Source organism: Phoca vitulina, unplaced genomic scaffold, assembly GCF_004348235.1.
Source record: "Phoca vitulina isolate PV1807 unplaced genomic scaffold, GSC_HSeal_1.0 scaffold15, whole genome shotgun sequence".
Classification (NCBI taxonomy): domain Eukaryota; kingdom Metazoa; phylum Chordata; class Mammalia; order Carnivora; family Phocidae; genus Phoca; species Phoca vitulina.
In genome coordinates this window covers 5,982,398-6,005,247 of record NW_022589718.1, presented here as the reverse complement: position 1 = coordinate 6,005,247, position 22,850 = coordinate 5,982,398, and the positions used below count along the sequence as shown (strand labels likewise).

Below are 22,850 nucleotides of genomic sequence, written 5' to 3'. Positions count from 1 at the left end.
CACTGCTGTACTTCCTCACCTGCTTTATGTTTACTTCTCATTCTTGATAGTGCCTCATTGTTTTTTAATTTGCATTTCCCCAATGACATACAATGTGGAACATCTTTCCAAATGCTTATTTGCCATCTGTATGTCTTCTTTGGTGAGGTGTCTCTTAAGGTCTTTGGCTCAAAAATTTTTTAAAATTTTTTTATTGTTATGTTAATCACCATACATTACATCATTAGTTTTTGATGTAGTGTTCCAAGATTCATTGTTTGTGCATAACACCCAGTGCTCCATGCAGAACGTGCCCTCTTTAATACCCATCACCAGGCTAACCCATTCTCCCCCCCACCTCAGAACCCTCAGTTTGTTTTTCAGAGTCCATCGTCTCTCATGGTTCATCTCCCCCTCCAATTTCCCCCCCTTCATTCTTCCCCTCCTGCTATCTTCTTCTTTTTTTTTTCTTAACATATAATGTATTATTTGTTTCAGAGGTACAGATCTGTGATTCAACAGTCTTGCACAATTCATAGCGCTCACCATAGCACATACCCTCCCCAGTGTCTATCACCCAGCCATCCCATCCTTCCCACCACAACCCCCACTCCAGCAACCCTCAGTTTGTTTCCTGAGATTAAGAATTCCTCATATCGGTGAGGTGACATGATACATGTCTTTCTCTGATTGACTTATTTCGCTCAGCATAACACCCTCCAGTTCCATCCACGTCGTTGCAAATGGCAAGATCTCATTCCTTTTGATGGCTGCATAATATTCCATTGTATATATATACCACATCTTCTTTATCCATTCATCTGTCGATGGACATCTTGGCTCTTTCCACAGTTTGGCTATTGTGGACATTGCTGCTATAAACATCGGGGTGCACGTACCCCTTCGGATCCCTACATTTGTACCTTTGGGGTAAATACCCAGTAGTGCAATTGCTGGACCATATGGTAGCTCTATCTTCAACTTTTTGAGGAACCTCCATACTGTTTTCCAGAGTGGTTGCACCAGCTTGCATTCCCACCAACAGTGTAGGAGGGTTCCCCTTTCTCCACATCCCCACCAACATCTGTCCTTTCCTGACTTGTTAATTTTAGCCATTCTGACTAGTGTGAGGTGATATCTCATTGAGGTTTTGATTTGGATTTCTCTGATGCCGAGTGATGTTGAGCACTTCTTCATGTGTCTGTTGGCCATTTGGATGTCTTCTTTGGAAAAACGTCTGTTCATGTCTTCTGCCCGTTTCTTGATTGGATCATTTGTTCTTTGGGTGTTGAGTTTGATAAGTTCTTTACAGATTTTGGATGCTAGCCCTTTATCTGATATGTCATTTGCAAATATCTTCTCCCATTCTGTCGGTTGTCTTTTGGTTTTGTTGACTGTTTCTTTTGCTGTGCAAAAGCTTTTTATCTTGATGAAGTCCCAATAGTTCATTTTTGCCTTGCTTCCCTTGCCTTTGGCAATGTTTCTAGGAAGAAGTTGCTGCGGCTGAGGTCGAAGAGGTTGCTGCCTGTGTTCTCCTTTAGGATTTTGATGGACTCCTGTCTCACATTGAGGTCTTTCAACCATTTGGAGTCTATTTTTGTGTGTGGTGTAAGGAAATGGTCCAGTTTCATTCTTCTGCATGTGGCTGTCCAATTTTCCCAACACCATTTGTTGAAGAGACTTTTTCCCATTGGACATTCTTTCCTGCTTTGTCAAAGATTAGTTGACCATAGAGTTGAGGGTCCATTTCTGGGCTCTCTCTTCTGGTCCATTGATCTATGTGTCTGTTTTTGTGCCAGTACCATACTGTCTTGATGATGACAGCTTTATAATAGAGCTGGAAGTCCGGAATTGTGATGCCGCCAGCTTTGCTTTTCTTTTTCAACATTCCTCTGGCTATTCGGGGTCTTTTCTGGTTCCATACAAATTTTAGGATTATTTGTTCCATTTCTTTGAAAAAGTGGATGATATTTTGATGGGGATTGCATTGAATGTGTAGATTGCTCTAGGTAGCATGGACATCTTCACAATATTTGTTCTTCCAATCCATGAGCATGGAACATTTTTCCATTTCTTTGTGTCTTCCTCAATTTCTTTCATGAGTATTTTATAGTTTTCTGAGTACAGATCCTTTGCCTCTTTGGTTAGATTTATTCCTAGGTATCTTATGGTTTTGGGTGCAATTGTAAATGGTATTGACTCCTTAATTTCTCTTTCTTCTGTCTTGTTGTTGGTGTATAGGAATGCCACTGATTTCTGTGCATTGATTTTCTATCCTGCCACTTTACTGAATTCCTGTATGAGTTCTAGCAGTTTTGGGGTGGAGTCTTTTGAGTTTTCCACATAAAGTATCATATCATCTGCAAAGAGTGAGAGTTTGACTTCTTCTTTGCCGATTTGGATGCCTTTTATTTCTTTTTGTTGTCTGATTGCTGTGGCTAGGACTTCTAATACTATGTTGAACAGCAGTGGTGATAGTGGACATCCCTGCCGCGTTCCTGACCTTAGGGGGAAAGCTCTCAGTTTTTCCCCATTGAGAATGATATTCACTGTAGGTTTTTCATAGATGGCTTTTATGATATTGAGGTTGGCTCAATTTTTAATTGGGTTTTTTGTGGTTTTTTTTATTGTTGAGTTGTAAGCATTCTTTGGAAATTTTAGATAATGGTCCCTTATCAGATGTGTCTTTTGCAAATGTTTTCTGCCAGTCTGTGTCTTGTCTTCTCATGCTCTTGACAATGTCTTTTGCATAGCAGAAAATTTTAATTTTAATGAGTCCAGTTTATTAACTCTGATATTGTTTTCTAGCTGTTTTATAGTTTTGTGTTTCATGTTTAGGTCTTCAATCTATTTTGAGTTAATTTTGTGAGGGGTAGAAGCTCTGTGTCTAGATCCTCTCTCTTTTTTTTCCTTCACATGCAGATGTCTAGTTGTTCAGCACCATTTGGTGAAGACTATCTTTGCTCTATTGTATTGCTTTTGCTCCTTTGTCAAAGATCAGTTGATTCGGGCGCCTGGGTGGCTCAGTCCTTAAGCGTCTGCCTTCTGCTCAGGTCATGATTCCAGGGTCCTGGGATCGAGCCTCACATCGGGCTCCCTGCTCAGCGGGAAGCCTGCTTCTCCCTCTTCCTCTGCTCCTCCATCTGCTTGTGCTCTCTCTCTCTCGCTGTGTCTCTCTCTGTCAAATAAATAAAGAAAATCTTAAAAAAATAAAAAAAAAGATCAGTTGACTATATTTATGTGGGTCTATTTTTAGCTTTCCATTCTATTCCATTGATTTATATATCTATTCTCCCACTGACACTACACTGTCTTGATATTGTAGTTTAATCATAAGTCTTGAAGTTAGGTAGAGTCTGTCCTCCAGTTTTGTTCTTCTCCTTCAATATTGTGTTGGCCATTCTGAGTCTTTTGCTTATCTATATCAACTTTAGAATGAGTTTGTCAGTATTCATAAAATAATTCGTTGGGATTTTTAAGTAAACTCTACCCTCAACATGGAGTGCTCACAACCCTGAGATCAAGAATCACATGCTTTACTGCCTGAGCCAGCCAGGTGGCCCTAACTTGCTGGGATTTTGATTGGGATTGCATTGAATCTGTAGATCAAGTTCAGAAGAACTGATATCTTGACAATATTGAGTCTTCCTGTCCATGAATACGGAGTATCTCTCCATTTATTTAGCTCTTCTTTGATTTTATTCAATAGAGTTTTGTAGTTTTCTTCATATAGATCTTGTATGTATTCTGTTAGATTTATAATTAAGTATTTAAATTTTGGGAGGTGACAATGTAAATAAATGGTATTTTGCTTTCAGTTTCAAATTCCACTTGTTCATTGCTGGTATATAGGAAAGCAATTGATTTTTGTACATTAGCTTTGTATTCTACAATCTTGCTGTAATCAATCACTTATTAGTTTCAAGAGTTGTTTTGTTTGTTCTTTCAGATTTTCTGTTTTTTTCTTTAGAGTTTTTATTTATTTATTTAAGTCATCTCTACACCCAACGTGGGGTTTGAATTCATGACCCCAAGATCAAAAGTCACATGCTCTTCCTACTGAACCAGCCAAATGACCCTCTTCCAGATTTTTAATAGACAATCATGTAATCTGTGAACAAAGGCCTTTTTATTTCTTCTTTCCCATGTATACACCTTTTGGTTCCTTATTTTATCTTATTGCATTAGCTAGAACTTCCATTACAATGTTGAAAAGGAGTGGTGACAGGGGACATCCATGCCTTGTACCTGATCTTAGAGGAAAAATTTAGAATTTCTCACCATTAAGGATTATTTTTTTGGAATTAAAAAAAAAAAATGCGTGCATGTATCATCAATTAAAAGGTAGATCTTTGACTTCTTTCAAAAATGAAAAGCCAGGGCGCCTGGGTGGCTCAGATGGTTAAGCGTCTGCCTGTGGCTCAGGTCATGATCCTAGGGTCCTGGGATCGATTCCTGCATCGGGGTCCCTGCTAGGCGGGGAGCCTGCTTCTCCCTCTGCCTCTGCCTCTCTCTCTCTCTCTCTGACTTTCATGAATAAATAAAGAAAACATTTTAAAAAAATGAAAAGCCATTAAATGAGAAGCCAGAGGCAACATGATTTATGGGAATGGAAGGATCATGGTTTTAAACATCTCAAAATAGAATGCTCTTTACAAGAGCAAGGATCATGCTTTATTTCTGAATGCCCAATGCCTAGCTCAGCATCTACTAACAGTAGGACTCAATAAATGTGTCTTGAATGAAAAAAAAAATCTTGTTATCCATTGTCCAAATACTATCTCCTCCCTTAAGCATTTCCTGACTCTCCCAAGCAGATTTCTCCTTCCCTTGAAAATCTCATGCCGTTAATTTTTATCTGTTAGACATACGTTATAGCCTACCCTGTTTTTTAGTTACTTACAGACTTTTTCTAGCATCTTTTTCTGGATTTCAAGCTTGAAAGCAGAGACCTTACTCATCTTTGTATTCTCAACTGTGCCAAACATTATGCCTTACACATTGGGTTCTTGATAAATATTTGATGAATTGATTCTAATTGAATCATTTGACCACATACTCCTGCAGTTTTTATTTTGCTGTTGCTGACTGCCAGCAGTAAGCAAGCTCCGCCTACTCCTTCTCCCACCACATTTCCTTAGTGCAGCATCTATCAGAATGCCTTTTTCACACCTGCCCTGGAGGAGTAATAAGCTCAAGAAGAAGTCATTTGCCCATAGCAATTTTTCCTCCCTGGTCTATGTCATTCTAAAAAGCTTGGTTCTGGGGGTGCCTGGCTAGCTCAGTCAGTGGAACATGTGACTCTTGATCTCAGGGTCCTGAGTTTGAGCCCCACAATGGGCATGGAGCCTACTCTAAAACAAAAGAGAAAAAATAACACCTGGTTCTGTGAAATACATGGTGGAGCTGGCTTCTTGGTAGCCCAGCAGCCCTTATTTAGCCGTGCCTCTTTGGATAAATTTCTTGATTTCTGACACTTGCAATCTGAGGAAAGGAGTATTGAGATCCTCTGAGGATGGAGGCCAACAAAGACCTCTTGGGTGCTGCCCCAGTGTCAGTTGGTGTCTGGCTTTGGAGTGATGAGGGCTGGGACCTGTCTCATTTTGGCACATCGCTGTTGCAGGAAGACGGCTGTCTGAACTCAGGTCCCAAGCGCATGATGAAGGGCACGGTCTATCTGGTGGCGGCAGCAGACTGTATGCTATACTTTTACAAATCAGGTTCAGAGAAACTCAGTGTAGCTGGTAGATGGAGGAATCTCTGTTGAAGTGTCATCTTGAAATGGCATGATTTTTTCCCCATCACTGCTGTTATTTATACAGTGTAGACCTTATGTCCTGCTGGTTAGCACATCCCTTAATGACTCCTTGGGTGGGTGCTGTCTTTTCTGGCACTTTGAGTCATTTGCACTTTCTCGTTCCAGCATTTAAGACTCAATCCTGTTTACTTTTCAAAACTTCAATCTTAAGCACAATGCAGTACTTATCTCCTCCCTGCTGCTGGGCTGGCAAGACTTTTGGCTCCCAGCTGCTTAGAGCAGGGGGAGGGGGTGTAGTCTGTTTCTGAGACCCTTCCTTCTTTTCTTTCTCCCTGAAGGGATTGGGGGGCCGGAAGGAGGGTAGAGGAAGTGGGGATTTCCTTACCTTAGCAGCCCGGTGTCAATGTGGGGAGGTGTTCCAAGCCTGTGGCCCCCTTCAAGGTGAGGAATAATTTTCAGGAGGGCAGCAGTTTCCCTTTGGGCTGTCCAGTGGAGCATACCCCACTTCTGGTTTCGATGTCCTATTATTCAGCTCTGTGGCTACCCTGGAGCCCCTGGTTCCTGTCTCTCCACTAACCACACGTTCCTTCATGCACAACCACAGGAATCCCTGGGTTTCCTTCATATCCTCTGGAAGCCATATAGCACTAGAATAGATAGATGGGAGTTACCCACCGTCCTTTTAGACACTCTAGGCTACAGTCCCTTCAAGTCCAGCTGACACTGCCCAACCCAGTGAGCCTCCCACTCTCCCACTTTCAGAAATATCTGGTCCCAAAACAATATACCAACAGTATCTGTTATGGGTTGAATTGTGCCCCTCCCCAAAGATATGTTGAATCCTAACCTCTAGCATCTCAGAATGCCACCATATTTGGAAATAGGGTCATTGCAGATGTAATTAGTTAAGATGAAGTCATACTGGAGTAGCGTGGACCCCTAATCTAATCTGACTGATGTCCTTACAAGAAGATGACCATGTGAAGACACACACACAGGGAGAGTGCCATTCGGTGACAGAGGAAGAGACTGAAGTGCTATAGCTACAAGCCAAGGAAGACTGAGGAATGCTGACAGACCACCAGAAGCTAGGCAGAGCCAAGGAATGATTGTCCCCTATAGGTTTCAGAGACAGCATGGCCCTGCCAACACCTTGATTTTGGGCTTCTGATCTCCAGAACTGTGAGACAACAAATATCTGCTGTTTTAAGCCACTCTGTGGTTCTTTGTTATGGCAGCCCTTGGAAATTAATAGAGTGTCTGCTCACAAGGGTTTCCAAATATAAAGGAATACCAAGCACCCTCTTTTGGTCTCTGTAGGTGGAGGGGAACCAAAATGCCATTGCACTCTACTGCTAGGCTCCCAGAATGTTCTCTGCAGTTTTTCATCTCCTTGCGATCCAACGGGTTCTATAGCTCAGCCATTATCTAGTAGGGGGGATGAGATGACGGTCTTTCCTTCTTTCAGACATCTCTAACTTTTATGAGTGCTTCTCTTGGAGTCCCCCTCACTCCTCTTTTGGGCACAGGCAGCCCCTTCATGATTACTACAGGCTTCTGAAGTCCAGTGACCCTGCTTCTTGTCCTTGGACCCTTTTTATATGGACTAGGAGCTGGTTTTGGCTCCTCTCAGCCTGTCCTATGTGACCTGATTGGTAACCTTGAACATAGAATGTGAGGTCCTAACTGTAGTTTGCCTTTCTTGCCCTCATGTTAGGTCGTGGCTGTAATCCTCGAAAACTCGGAAGAGCCCCATTCAACATCTTGTTCCCTCATTTAGCGCAGACCCTTTGCTTTACCAAAGGAGTCCAAGTGGGCTAAGACATGAGACTGACTGCTTCTGGTTCTCTAGGGTGAGAGAGCAGATGCCTTTCTAAGAAGAAAGCGTATGAAGACAGAGATAAATTCCCAAGATCTCTGTTGCCTCAGAATGATGCTCACCTAGGCAACCTCCAGGGAGGGCTGGGTCTTAGACCATCTCTGAGGGGAAATTGGAATCTCTCAATCAATATTTTTTTAGTGAGGAAATCCCACTACTGTGACTATCCAGGGCAGAACTGAAAGTAGAAAGGATCACAATCCAGGGTGAAGCCCGAGATGGGTGTGGAGATGGGGAGAGCCAAGCCTCAAGCCTTGCCTTGGTTCTAGTAGATGAGGAAAGGAAATGTCACTAGTGGAATCAGTTTTCCACCCATGCCTTCCCCACATTCGTCTCTGAGGGGCTGCCTGCTTTTCACAGAGTGGGGCTAATGGTTTGCTGAACCCCAGATCTCTCTCTTGTCTGGGTTACCCTGAAGACCATGGAGACAGATACTGATGTCCTGTGGGGGCCAGAGCAGGCCAAGTTGGCTACTCTGAGGCAATGGATGTGGGGTGGCCTTGTCCACATATCTGCCCCCCATTCCATATCTGAGGAACCATCTGGAAAGAAGTCAGTTAAGCTAAGGTCTGGTTTTGCTTGGCTCTATGGTTTGCAAGGAATCACCTGGAGAACCACCTGGCTCATGCTGCCTCAGAACTAGAACCAGACAGCTGTAGTTGCCCGGAGGCTCTAGGAAGTGGCTCCCCACAGTGCTCCCTCAGGCATGTGGTCTCCCTGTGGTGGTGCGCTCCCTTCTTTTTGTGGGTCTCATTTCTGACTAGCTTCCCAACCTTCCCTTTTTGTCTACATCGCATGTGAAGGAAGCTGGTCCAATAGGCTGAATTCTTTACTTCAGGCTGCCTCAAGGGTTGCCAGCTGGCCTGTGGGTGGGATGCCCTGGGGTCAGGTGTCCAACTCTGGTCCCGTTATAGGCCAGGCCTGGACAAAGAGCAGCTTAGCTTCGCGGCCCCCCTCCCAACCCCCGAGAGGCAGGCAGACCGAGCTGACAGGCCAGAGTGGGCTTGGCAGTTTGTAGCTGACACATTTAGCTTAAGTGTTTATTTCACAACCATCTATTTGTCCCTCCCTAACTTCCCTTCCCCATCCTAAGTCAGCCCTCTGATTAGGCTAAGGCTGTAATTTCTCTCAGTGTTAAGTTGTTCCTCGGGAGACAGGAGAGGCAACAGAACAGTGGGTGCTGGTGAGAGAAGGGGTTGCTGAACGGGGTGAGAGAGGTCTACAGAAAGGGTGGTGAGGCCCATGTGGTGACCAACCTAGCTCTTTTTGTCCTGCACAGAAGGGTGAGACCACAGGCTCTTTCAAGGTAACAAAATCCCAGGAATCCCCCTTCCACCATGCCTGTGAGATGAATAACTTAAGGCGGTCTCCCAGAAGTTCTGTGTGGAGACCGTCACTCCCATCTTCTCCTTGCCCCGGCTCTGGTGCCCCCAGCCCCTCATTCCACCTTCTGAAAAGAGGCAGCAGGAGCAAAAACCCAGCAGTGCTAAGTGTGATACCAAGCCTATGCGTAGACATGGAGACCCCAGGACATGGCAGTGTAGGCTGGGGAAGGGGGTTAAGGAGAGCTTGGTGGAAGGAGTCAGAGATGGGCCCTTCTCATCTGGGACTCGGAGTGGGGATAGGAGCAGTACCAGAAATCCCTGGAGGTTTAAAAAATTGTAACAGGTTTCCATCTCGTCTTCTCTTGAACTTGTGATGGTTCCGGGCAGGAGGATAGATGAATGTATTTTGAAAAACTTCTCTCCAGGGCATTCTGATTCTCTTCCCCGCTTCCCATGGATCTTTTTGAGAACCACTGTGCTATACCTGTCATCTCTAAACTTTTTCGATCAGGCATCCCATGGCTAAAAAATTTTAAGTAGTATCCTTGATGTTTGGATATTTATTTTAAAATCATACACATATACTCCTGTTATTAAATAGTCATCATAAAGACTTTCATCAACAGAAAGCAAACTTAAAATTAAATACCAACAGAACTTGTAATATTTTCTTACTGACCCCTAACTCACCCAGTGCCCCTCTCCAGGTGTGTGTACCCTTTTTGGAGACCTCTGCTCTCGGTTCATATTTGTACCTCCGTCCCTAGCTCAGGGCCTAGCATGCAGTAGGTGTTCAATAAATAATTTTGTGAAAAAGATGAATAGCCAATGGATGAGTTAGGGCTAGATCTTGAAGAATATGAATATTTTGAAAATCTGTAAGTGAGAAGAGGGAGTGAGCTGAGAGCCTCCCTCATAGATTAACATTATGATTTATTGAGCTTTCTTAACAGAAACATTAGATTCAGACCTTACGGGAGGACTTTATGTTTGAGTAATGATTGATTGTTTAGTTAATGAAATTAAATGTATTTATTTATCCTTCATCCTAGTATAGTGGCCCCATATTCCCACATTCTAGTTGTGTGAGCATCTCCTGGCTGGGTCAATCCACCTTGTGAGACAGGCTCTATCAGCAAGACAACCAAGGGCAACAGGGAAGCTACTCGGGGGGAAAGGATTCAGTGAGGAGTCTCCCGGGAGAAAGAAGCCCCAAATCTCGGCTATTAGTTAATTAGGTGCCGAGTAAAACAGGCTTGAAGGACCGAGTGAAAAGGATTATTACAGGCTCTTAATGGTTGGGAATTGATTTATTAGCGTGGCAGCACATTTGCATGCAAGTCAGAAAGTTGGTAGTAACCCAGAGTGGGGTTTTGTAGGCAGAGGGATGGAGAGTTCAGGGCCACTGGGATGGCCTCTCTGAGGATTTCTTTGGACTTTAACCTGCTCACCCACTCCAAGAGACTTTGTTGGGGGGGCGCCAAGAGGGCGCCGAGACCATTCTCAAACCCCGCCTTCAGGAGTGCCGCACACTTTACCAACAGAATGCCAAGACCGCCCTTCTTCCTCCCTCGTTTTGTAGATAATAATTGCAACACGTATATGTTGCTTACTTACAGTTTCTGTGTTGGACTCTGTTCTTAAATGCTTTACACATGCGTTGACTTACTTAATCCTTGCAACAACATAGGAGGATGGTGCCAAGAGTTTCCTTCTTTTAAAGTTGAGGCAACTGAGGCACACAGTGGTGAAGTAACTTGCCCAAGCTCGTTAGGGTTAGGGAAGCTTGTTAGTGGCTGGTAAGTGGCAGCTCTAGAAGTCAAACCTCAGCAATCTGACCTCAGTGACTTGCCCTCAACCACAGTGCCATCGATGAGGGAGTAGAACTTCCCCTGACTTAAAATGATTTAGTTTGTTTTGGGCTCAGTTCACGACTTTCCTCCCCCTCAGAACCCTGATACCCTAGGCTCCTGCTTCCTAATTTTCTAAATTAATCTGGTTCCAGATCCCTCATTCACACTAAAGTGTAAATGACTGAGAATCTGTTAAAGGACTACCCCTCTCCGGGAAACTTTTTAGCAGGATCCAGAATGTTGAACTGAAAGGATGAAGCTTTAATGATGGAATCCGAAGCAACTTCTGGAACATTTGTTGTGGGTATTTGATTGCTTCCGGGTCTCACTCTGCAGGCTGGAGGGCAGGCAAATGCTTTCTCATTTGGGGGCACAGTTGCCCAGAGGCTGGAGCTGCACAGAGCCTCAGCCTCGCCCCCGCCCTGGCTGCAGGTTCGTGTTCATGGGCTCCGCGGGAGCCCCTGGGAGCACTGTAGAGCAGAGGAGCTGCCAGCCACCACCAACTTCATCGTTAGAAAACCTGGTATAAAGTTTATAGCCTATTTCACAGTTTTAAAAGTGTGTGTCTGATGTCAATCTTCTCAAACTACTCACCCTCATGGAGCATGTTGGCTTGGTCCTCGTGCCAACCGTGCAGCCGTCCTGGACACATGGGACTTGGAATGGCAGTCCCTGCAGCTGGGATCAAAGGCAGGGGTGGGGGTGTGCTAGCAACAGGAATGGCCTCTTGGAAGATGTGGGGAGAGAACAGAGACCCCACTGAGTGGACAAGAGAGGTCCAGGTCCTCATCAGGTGTCATTACACATGTGGTCTGCAGAGAAGAGCCTTTTGATGGAGTCCTGGGGAGCCCAGAGTTGCAGGCGGGGATCACAGAAACTTCTAAAGCTCCCCCTACAAGGGAAGCAGGCCCCGCCCTGGCTCCATGACTCGTGTGTGGCCTTTATGGGCCGTGACCAATGGCTCAAGGCCTGGGCTGGCAGCCGTCAGCCTTCATCCCAGGCAGGAATTCTAATTAAACTGGGACTCCTGGGTCTCACTTACAAAGAGCTCAGCACCAGATTCTGCCTTTCAGGCCCCACCCGCTGGTCACACTTTTGAATGCCACCTGCAGGGACACCCAGCTCAGGGATTCCTGGCTTGCCTTCACAATGGGCTGCAGAGGATGTGATCCAGGTTGATCCTTGTGGCGGGCCCTGAGCTTTGATTCTAACAGAGCTTTAAAGAAAAACATCTGATGGCCTCTTGGATCATTCTGGTCCTTCTCTTGCCACTGTCCTTGCTATTTGTACCACTCTTTTGTATTTGTTATGAGCATCTCTTGTCTTCACAATAAATTGGGTTGGTTGAGGTATTCAGGAATCCAGGGAAATTCAGAGTGGTAGAATCCCCCCATTCGGGCTTCTCCAAGGAACCCATGGGTGGGGACTCATTTAGAGAGACCCAGCTGAGTACCAGGCAGACCATGAATTAACATTAGGTCCCAGCTCATGAGGGATGGGTGCCAGAGAAGCTGGACCCGGAGCTGCATCCTGAGGGATTGGTAAGGATTTGTGGAGGCAGAAAGGAAGCCCGGGGCACAAGGAAATAGCTGCCTTGCACATTTTAAATAAAATGGGAGGTTTAACTGCACATTAGAAATCCTTGGTTCCCAAACTTATCTAGTACCGCTAATTCCTAAAGGGAACAGTCAGAGCAACCCTGCTCCCTTCCCATATTCAGCAATCAGATTGTCCTGTCCCTACCTGTTTCTGCCTTTCAGTGATGTCCATTTTAGTCTGGCTTCAGCAGTATAAAGTGAGAATGTGTGTGCGTGTGGCTGATGATGGCTGTGGTGGGGGGTGGGGAGGCAACATCCCCCTGGAACTTTGACTGAAGTTTTGTCAGCAAATGTATCACTGTGGTCAGTCTGCCCCCCGGAACCTCCTGTCCTCTTCACAACGCCCCTCACCCTAACTGAGCCCAGGCCTGGGTCCCCTTTTCCATGCCCTCCCCCCAAGTCCCGTTCCCTGGTGAACAAAATGCTTGGTGAAAAGAGGGTGGAAGGTCAGGGGATGAAAGAAGAGATCTGAAGGCTAGCTGGTGCTGCATTTGGGGAATAGAAACTCCCCAGCCTCTGTGGGTCTGCACAAGCTAAGGCCTGGGCTCTTGGCTGCCTTTCCTGCTGGTCCAGAAGACACCCACACACCCAAACCACGGGGAATGCGGCTTGCTGACCTTGGCAGGAAGGAGGGCTGACTCGGCCTTTTGTGTAACATAAATACTCAGCACAGCTGCCTATGACCTGCCCATTTCTTGTCAAATCCAAGAGGGAAAGACCTACTGGCCAAACCCTTTACCCCACTGCACCTCAGACCCCAAGAACTTGGGCTCTGCTCAAGTTAGTAAGCTGGAGCTTCCCCCCCCCCACAAAACTGGCTCCCCCCTACAAAACTGGAGGAAAAACCTGGGTGAGGAGGACAGTAAGAAAATGTGAGGAGCTGCCTGGTCTAATGGAAAAATAAAAGGTCTGCTGTTGGTAAATGTGCTTGGGAAGGCTCCTGTTGGGGAATCTCCGGGCCTTTCTGCCCTGGCTGTTGGGGGGCTGGGGGAGAGGGAGGAAAGAATGAAAGAATTTAATTTGGCAAAAGAGATTGTCTCTCCCAGTACTTTTCTCACCCATCCTCAGCACCAAAGTTGGACCCCTCATCACCCTCCCAACCCCATTCCTGGCGTTGACCTGGATTCAGTCCTTTGTTCATAATGCACTGTCACCCCCCTCCACCACCACCACCCTTGCTGCCACCACCTCCTTCCTCCTCTCTGCTTGTCTAGGTCCCATGAATCCTTCTAGACCTGACTGGAGTCCCATGACTTCCATGAAGCCTTCTCCCACTCCTTGATTCCTCACTTCTTTGAACCCTTGACATCCTGGAGTTAGTCCCACACATGCTGTTAGCACTTAATTTTTCTCTAATAGTTGCACGAAAGTTAGCTCTGTCTTACCAGCTTGTTGTCATCACTTAGAGAGCACAACCCAGTTGCATCCTGGGATGGGCTCAGTAAGTACAGAATTGATGGATGGGTTCTTGGAAAGATGGCAAGTTCTTCCAACATATGGCCACTGTGGTCATTTTCCAGGGTCTACCAGACCACAGGGTAAATTGGAAGGAGGGTCTTTGGTCTTGAAATTTGGAGATGAGTCTCCAGTAGGAAGAACTGAACTACTAGATGTATGTATGCTTTTTTGGTTGGAGCCCAGCTCCATTCCAGGGTGGCATTGGCAGCCCTTATGTGAGGGCTTGTCAGGAGGTGAGTGGGCAAGATGTTGCCTCAGCATTTTAGGGCCACAGTTTCCTTATCTGGATAAATGGTTTGAGTAGGTTATCTCCAACATCCTATTGCTGTGAACTAAATTGTGTCTGCCCAAAATTCATGTTGAAACCCCAACCCCAATGTGACTCTTTGGAGATAGGGTTTTTGGGAGGTACATGAAACACTGTGGCATAATGAGACATTACTGAACTGGAAAAGGGGAGCCTCCTCTCTGCCATTAACCTCTCTAGGTCTCCATTGTCTCCTGTGAAAAGTATGGATAATAACACCCACTCTGATAAAAGGCAGGGACTAACCAGATGATTGTTTGAGGGTCCTTCTTACTCAAAGATCCATTAATCTAAGTTATAAGGAGGGAGACTGCAGCCTATCACAGAGAAGAACACTTCTAACCCTAAGTGCCATTTGACAATGGAAAGGGTATCGTGTCAATGGTTGTGTTCAGTAGAAGCTGGGTGACATCCCATGGGGACACACTAGAGGCTAGATGACTTCCAAGGTCCCTTCCAGAACTAAGGGTCTCCTACAAGGCTATGACTCATGCCTCTTTATGCTCCTTGCCCTTTCTTCAGCTGCCAGCAGCCACTTGTAGTCAAATGTGACCCCATATTATGTCTGAGTAGAAAAACAGAACACAGCACAGAGCCAAGTCCAACTGTGAGGTTCTCCAGATTCTCAACCTGATAGTTGTTACCATTTGCCTCTTGAGTGAGGAAGTGGTTTGTGTCTCAGGGCCTGGGACTTCCAGTCACATAAACTTAAAAAGGGTCAGATATCCTGGCAAAGACACCTAGTTAGATGGTGGCTTTGGGGTAAGGATATATGATGGATATGGAGCAAACAGGTCCTGAATCAGATGCTTCTCAAGAGCACCAAGGGGTCCCCTGCCCCTCTTGGGTTCTTTCAGAAGTGCCTATGCCTTTTTCATCTCTCCATTAACTGCCCACCTGTCTTCCTCTAGAGTCTCATCTGTGCTGTACTCTAATGGGCATCTTTATGGATCTACAAAATCCTAGCATTTTCCATCTGGAAGGATCCTTTGAGAATATGTAATTCAGTGTTTCCCCAAATGTCAGTCTTTCACACACCACTTTCACAGTTTTTGACAAATACATATGCCAACTGTTCTATTATTTACTCATAGCTTTATTTAAATTGGGACTTTAAAAACCTACACGTTTTTATATTACCAACATAAATGGAAAACCAGCCTTACTTGCATGCATTCAAGATAACCATAATTAGTATTAACCATTAAAATGAAAAAATGTTTCCCCTTGGGGCACCTGGGTGGCTCAGTCTGTTGTGTCAGACTCTTGATTTCAGCTCAGGTCATGATCTCAGGGTCATGAAATTGAGCCTTGCATCAGGTTCCACACTCAGTCAGGAGTCTGCTTGGGATTCTCTCTCTCCCTCTGCTCTTCCCCCCTCCCTCCCTTCCTCTCTCTCTCTCTCAAATAAATAAATAACTTTAAAAAACCAGGTTTCTTTAAAAAAAATGTTTCCCCTTGTACCCATGTAAAATTATCTCAAGTACCTTACCATGGTATACCCATATCATACTTTTACAAACATGGATATACTGCAAAACTCTCTCTGAACATTCATTGTGAACATTCATATGGAAACTAAGGCCCAGAGAGGTTTAGGCACTTGTTCAAGTTCAGCAGGTGATGAGTGGCCTGCACTTTTGACTCTCAGAGACTCTTGGTTCATTCTATCTCATGCTTCTTTGGATGAAGCTGATGGGGGTTAAAGATATTTACCATCTGTATTAGTTTCCCAGGACAGTGGTAACAAAGTACCACAAACTGAGTGTCTTAAAACAATAGGAATTTTTTGATCTCACGGGTTCTGGAGGCCAGAAGTCCAAAATCAAGGTGCTGAGGGGGCCATGTTCCTTCCGAACCCTCCACAGGGAGGACTCTTCCTGCCTCTTTCAAGTGTCTGGTAGCCCTAGATGTTCTTTGGCTTGTGGCACCATAATTCTAATCTCTACCTTTGTCTTTACCTGGTACTCTCCTTGTGTATTTATTTCCGTGTCTTTACATGTCCATCTTGACATAAGACAAGGCCCTTATAAGGGCCTACTTTACTCCAGTATGATCTCATCTTAACTAATTACATCTGCAATGACCCTATTCCAAATAAGGTCCCATTCTGAGGTACTAGGGGATTAGAACTTCAACATATCTTTTTGGGACAATCCAATTTAACCCTTAACCCCATTCCAAAAGGACTTGAATTTCACTGGGGGCATTGAAAGACCCCCAGAGGGATGCCTGGGTGGCTCAGTTGGTTAAGTGGCTGCCTTCGGCTCAGGTCATAATCCCAGTGTCCTGGGATTAAGCCCTGCATTAAGGGAGTCTGCTTCTCCCTCCCCCTGCTCTTGTGCTCTCGATTGCCTGCTCTCTCTCTCTCCTTCTCAAATAAATAAATAAAATATTTTTTTAAAAAGTAAAAAAAAGAAAGACCCCCAGATACACAAATAAAATTAAAATGACGGAATTACATACATTGATAAAATAATAACTTGCATTGGACATTGTGGTGTGCCAGTATAATCTCCTTTGTTTGATCCTTACTTAGCTCTCTGAAGTAAACAAGTGTGGTAGATTCTTACGGTAATGGTCCCCAATGAGACATTCTTCCTGTATCTATGTCTTTGTGTAGCCCCTTTGACAATGATTCTGGGCTTGGCCTTATGACTTGCTTTAGCCAATGGAATATTAGTAAATGTGATGCAAACATAGGCTTCAAAAGTACTTATATATTGGGGTTTTGCCTACTGTTGTTGCTGGGAACTCTTTTACCACGATGTGAAGAAGCCAGGACCTGTCTATGGAGGATGGGACTTCATATCACAGAGACAGGTTGTCTCAGTTGAGGTCCTACACCAACCAGCCTCCAGCTGATCTGCCAGCTGATTGCAGCTACATGAGTGACCCCAGGAAGAACAGGAGAAGAACCACCAACTGAACCCAAACTGATGGCTGACTCACAGAATCATGAGCAAATAAAATGGTTGTTTTAAGCCACTAAGCTTCTGTGTGGTTTGTTACTCAATGATGTGTAATTGACACAGAAGATATTGCTTCTATTTTATAGATGAAGAAACTGACTCTCCAAGGATTTGATTGAATTGCTCATCATGACAAAGACTGGAAAGAAAGAGAAAGCCCCATCCTTCTTTGATGCAAGAACTTAGCAGTTGAACATAGTGCTATGGGCATTTCTGATCTTCACTGATCAATAATACATGACAGAGTTTGAGAAATTCTAGAAGAAAGGAATAAAGTATTCTAGGGGCTGAAGTCTGACCAATATAAAGAGACTACAGAGATGAGGCTCTTTTTGTCTAGAAAGTCAAGCATGTGTGAGATAGGAGAAGTAAAGTCTGCAAAAACATGGTAGAGAGGTAGACACAGACTAATCTGAAAATCTGAAAACTGGGGAGGAGGAGGACAGCCTCCAAAGCTTGAAAGAAGCAATTTTAGGACAAATGAAGGATAAGGCTTCTTTTCACAGTGAGCATTCAGTTAATAGGACTCGTTACTTTCAAGTGTGGTATAGGTTTAAAATGTAAATGGTCTTATTTACTTATTAATATATACAATCACATTTATTGAGGACATATTATATGGTAGGCACTGTGCTAGGAGATGGGGATTCAGAAATGAATAGTACACAGTCAGCTCACTCATATTCCAGCAGAGAGAGACATGTTGATTACTCAATCCACATATGCTGATTGAGCACTACGTGGGCCAGATCCTGTGCTAGTACAGTAGATAGATTGGTGAGCAAAACAGAAATCACTCCTGCTCTCCTTGAGCCCACAGTTTCTTAAAGAAGGCAGATGTTAGAGAAATAATTAAATTATAACACATGACTAATTAGTCACTAATGAACATGGTATTGCAAGAGAGAAGTACAGGGAGCTTTAGGAATATACAAAAAGGAGTCATTATGTAGTCTAGGAAGTCATAAAAGATCTCCCTGAGGAATTTAGGTGTAAGCTGACAACAGGAGGCTGAACAGCAGTGAAGTTGGCAAAGGCGGGGGAGGGGGGAAGAACATTCATAGAGGGAACACCGTGTGACAAAGGGTGGAAGAGAGTTATTTGAGGAACTGAAAGATGTCTAGTATGGCTGTGTTGGAGGAAACAATAGGGGTAAGAATGGGCTAGAGTAGGTCCTTTTCTGCTGTGCTCTGCAGTCCCCAGAGGCTGAACACTAAAAACTGCATCACCTGGGCTACATAGCCCTCTGACTTCCAGCTGGGTCTGGGCAACAGCAGCATGAGTAGGAGATCAGAGAATATAGGGGAGAGAAGGCATGATATTTATTCTACTCTCACCCTGCTTGGGTGCTGAGGTTCTGGCAATTGCTGTATCTTATAACAACAGTTCCTGTTGGGTGGCCCCACTTCTATGGCCCCAATTTTATTAGTTTTGGTAACACCCTTTGTTCACTCTGCCCATTAAAGCCTAGCAGTCACAATGACTTCCCACTTTTGCTAGTTCCAAGTGCCTTAATCTCCCTTTTTGTTCCTTTAACTTCTGTAAACAGTCTCTTTATTAAACGGTCTTTAAATTCCAGCTGAGGGTGCCTTCTGTTTTCTGCTCAGGAGACTCACTGAAGGTCACACTAAGGACTTTGGACTTAGTTCCACGGGCAATGAGAAGATGTTTCTGAGATTTCAGCAAAGGAGTGACATGATATTTGCTCTTTAAAGTATCTTGGGGTTTCTGCTTCTAGTAATGACAGAGTAAGATCTTACCAGACTGTCTCTCCTATAAAAATCAACTAAAAATCTGGACAAGTAGCAAAAACTGTAGCTACGTGAGGCAGCAGAGAATCAACAGAAGCAGACAGACTCTTCATGGAAGTACACTCTCAGAGGAAGGGAGTTTTTTTCCAAAGTAAGTTCTCATTTTTGTGGCTTTTCCCCTGGGGACAAGTGCAGTGAGGTGGCAGGGCGTTTGTAGAAAAACTGGAATCTCTCTGGGTTGGGAAACCAGGAAACTGAAGCCAGAGAAATTGTGGCTGCTGAAGAGAGTGGAGGAATCACAGAAGGGAAAGAGCCGAAGAGGATCCCAAATTCTGACTACCCATATCTCTCAGTGGTCCCTCGTACCATACATTTACAGAACAGACTGATAGCAATTCAGTTAAAGAAAAAATATTTGAACAGACACAGGAACACAGGTACTGCTACCCAAGAAACAGTTAGTTGTTCTTATCAGAGGGAAAAAAAAAAAACAACAAAAAACGAGAATCAAGAATTTCATAAACATTTACAATGACCAGGATACAACCCAAATTTATCTGACATACAAAAAGTCATGAATTTGGAGCACATTCTTGAGAGAAAAGAAAATCTGAAAATGACCCTGAGATGACCCAGATATTAGAACTAGCACACAAGGATTTAAAAATGGCAACTATAGGTGCCTTCTTAGCGCAGTGGGCAGCGCGTCAGTCTCATAAAAATGGCAACTATAAATATCCTCAATGAAGTAAAAGAAAATATGCCCATGATGAATGAAAAGATAGGAAATCTCAGCAGAGAGAGAAAAATGATTTTTTAAAAAACCTAAGTGGTTAGAAAAAGGAAAAAAAATCTAAGTTGAAACTTTAGTACTGAAAAGTACAATATCAGAAATCAATGGACTTAATATCCAGTGAAGATGACAAAGGAAATAGTAAGTGGACTTGAAAATGGAGCAATAGAAATTTTCCAAGGTGAAGAACAGAGAGCAAAAAAAAAAAAAAAAAAAATAGGGGCGCCTGGGTGGCTCAGTCATTGGGCATCTGCCTTCGGCTCAGGTCATGATCCCAGGGTCCTGGGATCAAGCCCCTCATCAGGCTCCCTGCTCAGCAGGAAGCCTGCTTCTCCCTCTCCCACTCTCCCTGCTTGTGTTCCCTCTCTTGCTGTCTCTCTCTCTGTCAAATAAATAAATAAAATCTTTTAAAAAATAAAAAAATAAAAAAATGCATCATAGTCAAACTGTGGAAAGTCAAAAATAAAGAGTAAATCTTGAAGGCAGCAAAAGAAAAATAGTACATTACATAAAGGGAACAACAATTCAATTTAGGTTTCATTTCCCATTAAAAACCATGGAAGTTGGAAGAGTAGAATATCTTTAAAGTAGAGAAAGAAAAAAACTGTCAACCCAGAATTCACTACAGTGAAAATGTCCTACAAGAATCAAGGTTAGGGGCACCTGGGTGGCTCAGATGGTTAAGCGTCTGCCTTCGGCTCAGGTCATGATCCCAGACTCCTGGGATTGAGTCCCGCATCGGGCTTCCTGCTCAGTGGGGAGCCTGCTTCTCCCTCTGCCTCTCTCTCTCTCTCTGTCTCTTATGAATAAATAAATAAATAAAATCTTTAAAAAAAAAAAAAGAATCAAGGTTAGCTTTCCACGTGACTGCTGCTGAGCAGCCATCATGGACACAAGCTGTGTGCAGCCCATCAAGCTGGCCAGGGTTACCAAGGTGATGGGCAGGACCAGCTTGCAGGGACAATGCACACATGTGTTTGGAGTTCATGGATGATGTGAAATGCTCCATCATCTGCAACGTGAAATGCACTATGTGTAAGGCCACATGCTCACCCTATTGGAGTAAGAGCAAGAGGCTCAGAGGCTGAGCTGAACTTGTGGCTGGGTCCTGCATGCCTGGTTGACCACTTGGCCCACAAGGATGATCTGTGATTATTGATAAAGCACTTATATTATTTTTTTTAAAAAGGGTCAAGGTTAAATAAAGATATTTTCAAATGAAAGAGAATTCACGATAAGCAAACATGTACTACAAGAAATACTAAAGGAAGGAGCACCTGGGTAGCTCAGTAGGTTAAGCTACTGGCTCTTGGTTTCGGCTCAGGTTGTAATCTCAGGGTTGTGATTTTGGGGTTGTGAGATGGAGCCCTGTGTCAGGCTCCACAATCAGCACGGAGTCTGCTTGAAATTCTCTCCCCCTCTGCCTCTCCCCCCTGCACACACACTCCCTCTCTCAAATAAATAAATCTTAAAAAAAAAAAAATACTGGGGCGCCTGGGTGTCTCAGCCGGTTGAACAGCTGGCTTTTTGTTTCAGCTCAGGTCATGATCTCAGAGTCCTGGGATCAAACCCCAGGTCTGGGCTCCACACTCAGCAGGGAGTCAGTCTGCTTGTGGATTCTCTCTCCCTCCCTCTGCCCCTCCCCGCAGGTCACACACGTGAGTGCACTATCTCTCTCAAATAAATAAATAAATCTTAAAAAAAAAAAAATATTAAAGGAAATCTCTTTCTACATATCAACTACAACATAAAGGATAAGATAGGGTGAAGGAATATGGATCAAGACAATAATGAGGTTTTTATTTTTTTAAGATTTTATTTATTTATTTGAGAGAGAGAGAAAGAGAGCACGTGAGCAGGGGGAGGGGCAAAGGAAGAGGGAGAGGGAGATAATCCCAAGCAGACTCTGCACCAAGTCTGGAGCCCAACCCTACGACCCCAAGATCATGACCTGAGCTGAAACCGTGAATTGGTCGCCTAACTGATTGAGCCACCTAAGTGCCCCTTGCAAGGTTTTTATAATTTGTGTGAAATAGAGCCATGTTTACTATAAGAATTTTGTAAAAAATTAGGGATGTGTATTGTAATTCTTAGGGCAACCACTAAAAATAATGCAAAGAAGAAAAGCTAAAAAGCCAACGGGAAAATTAAACTTAAATCTTAAGAAAAAGTTGAAACAATAAAAAAATAGGAATGGAGGAACAGTAGAACAAAAGAAAACATAACAAAAACCAGAGGAAAAATATAAAAAACAAATCTAAATGGCAGCTCCAAATCCAACCATACCAATAATTACATTAAATACTAATGGATTAAAATACTTCATTTAAAAGATAGAGATTGTCTTATTGAAGAAAACAAGATCCAACTATATGTTGTCTACAAGAGACACGATATAAAGACACAGACATGTTGAAAGTAAATAGATGAAAAAAAATACAATGTGAACACTAAGTATAGGAAAGCTGAAGTGGCTATATTAATATCAGAAAAAGGAGACTTCAAGACAAAGAGTATTACTAGAGCCAAAGGGAAACATTTCACAATGATAAAAAGGGTCATTTCACCATGACTTTACTTGCAAATATGTATATGCCTAATAACAAAGCTTCAAAATATATGAAACAAAATTGATGGAATTAAAGAGACAATTCCACAATCATTCGTGATTTTATCATCTCTCCCCAGCAATTGATAAAATGAAACCAAAAAAAAAAAAATCAACAAAAAACTGATTTTGAACAACAGTGTCAATCACTTTGGCTGAATTGTTATTTATAGACTATTATACCTGAATGATGACAGAACACACATTTTTTTTTTCAAGGGCACATGGTGTGTTTACCAGGATAGATCATAAGCTAGGCCATAAAGCAAGTCTTAAATTTAAAAAGATTGACATCATAGCTTTTTGGCTTTTGGCTGGGAGGAGGTGAGGGTGCAATTGTCTTCGGTCCTCCCAAATCTGGGTTCATCTAACACCAGCCGCCTCCACCATGCCACCTAAATTCAACCCCAACCAGATCAAAATCATATACCTGAGGTGCACTCATAGGGAAGTGAGTGCCATGTCTACCCTGGCCCCCAACATCAACCCCCTGGGTCTATCTCCAAAAAAGGTTGGTGATGACATTGGAAGGGTCTGAGGTTTACAGTGAAACTGACCATTCAGAACAG

At 43.7% G+C, this 22,850-nt stretch overlaps 1 pseudogene; it reads left to right on the top strand.

The window, feature by feature from the left end:
• Positions 1 to 20,559: 20,559 nt before the first annotated feature.
• LOC116637699 lies at positions 20,560 to 20,766 on the top strand (annotated as a pseudogene).
• The last annotated feature ends 2,084 nt before the right edge of the window (positions 20,767 to 22,850 follow it).